Below are 5,184 nucleotides of genomic sequence, written 5' to 3'. Positions count from 1 at the left end.
TACTTTGCAAATATTTTGATTTTAAACGATGACTCATACTGTATATAAAAAAATACATACACAAATACTGTATATGTGTATAAACACCTACTGTCACGCCTGCTCCCGCTCTCCCTCTCTGCTCGAGGCTCCAGACTGCCTTCATCATGCACACCTGTCGCCATCATTACGCGCACCTGCGCTTCATCACCGGTCACCATCACGCGCAGCAGCGCATCATTGGACTCACCTGGACACCTTTCATTTCTGACTTCCGACTTCAGTCGGACAACTGGGAACTATGAAAGAAACGCGCTCATCCCATCTCGGAATCAACGGCATCGTTCTCCGACCTGAATATTACTGATGTCATGATTTGACCTCGTTCCCCCCCACTTCCCAGTTTACCGGATTAACAGACACAATCCTTCGTCTATACATTTCTGTGATGTGTTTTTGTTAAAAGCAGGGTTCGAATTGAGGGGGTATGTGAGGATATAGGCCTTGTTATAGAGATGTCCAAAAAGCATATGCTACCACTTGTTTGCTTAGCTATAGGAAAAGCAACGGTCCAGATTTTATAAGCGATCTATCTCCACGATTATTTCCGCAGTCTACTAGCCTATCGAAGGTCTTGCGCATCCTAAACATCACAGGAAATGTGGTTGGTTTATTAAATGCTCTGCAATGTAGAGCTATGCCTAATGCAAAATAATAAAAAGTTAGAATAGGTATGGATCTATGCATCAACCAAACAGTTTAACAGATAAAAACATGTATTATTCAGCAGAATCCCATTGAATCAGGCTATGCATTTCAGTGCAGTTGCGTTGTCACTCACTAAACGGAACCGAAAACACCCCAGCCTGTTTTGATCACAGACCATGATGAAGCCTGAACATTTAAGCTGCTTGTCATTGATTTAGCCCACAATTGCCAACAGATTTGATACACATGAATTGACAAACAAAAGCCTGACTAGGATCCCGATTTTCCCCCCACGTCATATGTTTTTACCAATTAGGCTAAATGTATTCCTATTCATTTGCATAGGCTAACCATTGCGATTGATGTTATTTACCATCTTCTGCTTTTTATGAATAAAACAGGCAGTGTAAACAATATAATTTCAATGCCCTCCACACACACATTGCTACTTACCTTACAGACCAGGAAGTGATCTAATTTCCACTCCATTCATATGCAAATACATTTGATTCATACACTGGCTTGTCTGGCTGTCATGTTTTCATTTTAAACAGGCATTCCCTTAATCTACACAGTATTTTAGTCCTCAATTATGATAAAAAAAAATCATAGCTCATTAGTACACCCTTGTGGTTGAATATATATATATATATATATATATATATATATATATAGTCTTATGATGCAATGAATAATGTTGAACTAACAAATACCATCAAGGGATAGTTACAATTTACAATAACGAACACCTTATGAAACAGCTGTGAAAACAATCTAGCAATATTTTAGACTTAAATACATAACCATTGATATTTATTTGGTACATGTGTGTCAATTTACTTTCATATTGTTTGTACACTCACATGGCAGTCAGACTGAAATACAAAATTCTGGTGTGTGGAATAGAGAAGAGGTGGGTATTGTGTGGATGGGAGGTTCTGCCTGTCACTTGTTTTTCAGCAGGTAGTGGATTCGAAGAGGGAAACTGCAAAGTCCAGGCGCTGCTGCCCTCTTTGTTCTGAGTGTTTGCAGTGCTGGTGTTTTTAGCTAATCTGTGCAGCTCACATGATGTGCCCAGTATGATAGTTGTCCTGCTCTTAGTTAGCAGATAATGACAACTTGACAATAACAGTAGCTGATGTAATGAAAAGTTGGAGGGTGGTTGGTAAAGGAGGACGTCAGATGGATCTGGGTGTTGAGCAGAACCCCTAGGTCCTGGAGAACAGGAGCAGAGTAAAGGGAACAGGGTAGGAGACAGACGTAAACAAGAAAACAATCTCGAGGTGAAATAAAGGCACACCTATTTAGACGAGGTGCTGGCTATAAAGGAGAGCCGCACACTCTAGGAGCTCAGATGCAAAAATATTTATGTCCAACGTTTCGACAGACAAGCTGTCTTCATCGGGGTATAATGACAAACACTGTGGGGTGACTCGTTTACAGTGGGGCAAAAAAGTATTTAGTCAGCCACCAATTGTGCAAGTTCTCCCACTTAAAAAGATGAGAGGCCTGTAATTTTCATCATAGGTACACTTCAACTATGACAGACAAAATGCGAAAACAAATCCTGAAAATCACATTGTAGGATTTTTAATGAATTTATTTGCAAATTATGGTTCAAAATAAGTATTTGGTCAATAACAAAAGTTTATCTCAATACTTTGTTATATACCCTTTGTTGGCAATGACACAGGTCAAACGTTTTCTGTAAGTCTTCGCAAGGTTTTCACACACCGTTGCTGGTATTTTGGCCCATTCCTCCATGCAGATCTCCTCTAGAGCAGTGATGTTTTGGGGCTGTCGCTGGGCAACACGGACTTTCAACTCCCTCCAAAGATTTTCTATGGGGTTGAGATCTGGAGACTGGCTAGGCCACTCCAGGACCTTGAAATGCTTCTTACGAAGCCACTCCTTCGTTGCCCGGTCGGTGTTTGGGATCATTGTCATGCTGAAAGACCCAGCCATGTTTCATCTTCAATGCCCTTGCTGATGGAAGGAGGTTTTCACTCAAAATCTCACGATACATGGCCCCATTCATTCTTTCCTTTACACGGCTCAGTCGTCCTGGTCCCTTTGCAGAAAAACAGCCCAAAAGCATGATGTTTCCACCCCCATGCTTCACAGTAGGTATGGTGTTCTTTGGATGCAACTCAGCATTCTTTGTCCTCCAAACACGACAAGTTGAGTTTTTACCAAAAAGTTATTTTTGGTTTCATCTGACCATATGACATTCTCCCAATCCTCTTCTGGATCATCCAAATGCTCTCTAGAAAACTTCAGACGGGCCTGGACATGTACTGGCTTTAGCAGGGGGACACGTCTGGCACTGCAGGATTTGAGTCCCTGGCGGCATAGTGTGTTACTGATGGTAGGCTTTGCTACTTTGGTCCCAGCTCTCTGCAGGTCATTCACTAGGTCCCCCCGTGTGGTTCTGGGATTTTTGCTCACCGTTCTTGTGATCATTTTGACCCCACGGGGTGAGATCTTGCGTGGAGCCCCAGATCGAGGGAGATTATCAGTGGTCTTGTATGTCTTCCATTTCCTAATAATTGCTCCCACAGTTGATTTCTTCAAACCAAGCTGCTTACCTATTGCAGATTCAGTATTACCAGCCTGGTGCAGGTCTACAATTTTGTTTCTGGTGTTCTTTGACAGCTCTTTGATCTTGGCTATAGTGGAGTTTGGAGTGTGACTGTTTGAGGTTGTGGACAGGTGTCTTTTATACTGATAACAAGTTCAAACAGGTGCCATTAATACAGGTAATGAGTGGAGGACAGAGGATCTCTTAAAGAAGTTGTTACAGGTCTGTGAGAGCCAGAAATCTTGCTTGTTTGTAGGTGACCAAATACTTATTTCCCACCATAATTTGCAAATAAATTCATAAAAAATCCTACAATGTGATTTTCTGGATTTTTTTTCTCAATTTGTCTGTCATAGTTGACGTGTACATATGATGAAAATTACAGGCCTCTCTCATCTTTTTAAGTGGGAGAACTTGCACAATTGGTGGCTGACTAAATACTTTTTTGCCCCACTGTATATAGTGTCAAAAGACACACACACAGGTGCTGTAATCATGGCCGGGTTTTGCCTGATATCATTGGTTAATTCTCAAATATTAAAATAGCATACAAAAAACATAAATGATAGCATATATATATATATATATATATATATATATATATATATATATATATATATATATAGATATACACACACACACACACACACGCTGTCATCAAGGCAAAGGGTGGCTACTTTGAAGAATCTAGAATATATTTTGATTTGTTTCATGCTTTTTAGTTATTTTGGTTAAGTTTGGTTTTGATGTCTTCACTATTATTCTACAATGTAGAATTATTATTATTTTTTAAATAAAGAAAAACCCTTGAATGAGTAGGCGTGTCCAAACTTTTGACTGGTACTGTATATATTCCATGCAACAAAACATATTTTCGGAAATACTTTTCAGAGCAATAAATGCAATAGATTTGGTTTTATCTGAGTACATTTAGCATGATGAAAATACATATCCATATTATGTTTTGTATGAGAGGTGATTGATATGTTATTAAAATATATGATCATGTGTTCACATTTATATATGGGTTTTAAATATATTATAATATATTTTAACATATGTCACGTTCGTTTATATGTATAAGCCCAGCTATGACTATTCCATATGGGTGCTCTGTACCAATGCCAAGGGTAGTCAGTACCAAGGCCAAGGGTAGTCAGTACCAAGGCCAAGGGTAGTAAATACCAAGGCCAAGGGTAGTAAGTGCCAAGGCCAAGGGTAGTAAATACCAAGGCCAAGGGTAGTAAGTGCCAAGGCCAAGGGTAGTCAGTACCAAGGGTAGTCAGTACCAAGGCCAAGGGAAGTAAGTGCCAAGGCCAAAGGTAGTCAGTACCAAGCGTAGTCAGTACCAAGGCCAAGGGTAGTAAATACCAAGGCCAAGGGTAGTAAGGGCCAAGGCCAAGGGTAGTAAATACCAAGGGTTTTCGGTACCAAGGCCAAGGGTAGTCAGTACCAAGGGTTTTCAGTACCAAGGCCAAGGGTAGTCAGTACCAAGGCCAAGGGTAGTCTGTACCAAGGGTAGTCAGTACCATGGCTAATGGTAGTCTGTACCAAGCGTAGTCAGTACCAAAGCCAATGGTAGTCAGTACCAAGGGTAGTCAGTACCAAGGCCAATGGTAGTCTGTACCAAGGGTAGTCAGTACCAAGGCCAAGGGTGTTCTCATCCCAAATGGCACACTATTCCCTACATACTACTTTTAACCAGAGCTTTAACTTTTTTTGTTTCATGCCTCACCCTGCCTCTCCACTCCCAGAAGCAGTAGTCCTGCTGTTTCTGATGGATAGAAACTTGATGTGTGTGTGTTTGTATTTCCCTTCTGATAAGAAACTCTCTCTTCCTCTGAGTAAACACGTACCACTCAGAGAAGGCGGGTGCTGGATGAGTGAAAAAGAAGGAAGGGGTAGTGAGTGAGGTT

General features: G+C 40.7%; 1 protein-coding gene across 3 annotated transcripts in view; it reads left to right on the top strand.

Moving 5' to 3' along the window:
- LOC115177671 (vascular cell adhesion protein 1-like) overlaps positions 1-5,184 on the top strand; it is a 45,484-nt gene that overhangs the window by 6,045 nt on the left and 34,255 nt on the right. The window lies entirely within an intron of this gene.

This window comes from Salmo trutta, chromosome 38 (assembly GCF_901001165.1).
Source record: "Salmo trutta chromosome 38, fSalTru1.1, whole genome shotgun sequence".
Lineage (NCBI taxonomy): Eukaryota > Metazoa > Chordata > Actinopteri > Salmoniformes > Salmonidae > Salmo > Salmo trutta.
Note: the sequence above shows the minus strand (reverse complement) of the source record. Positions and strands in the feature narration are given on the sequence as shown.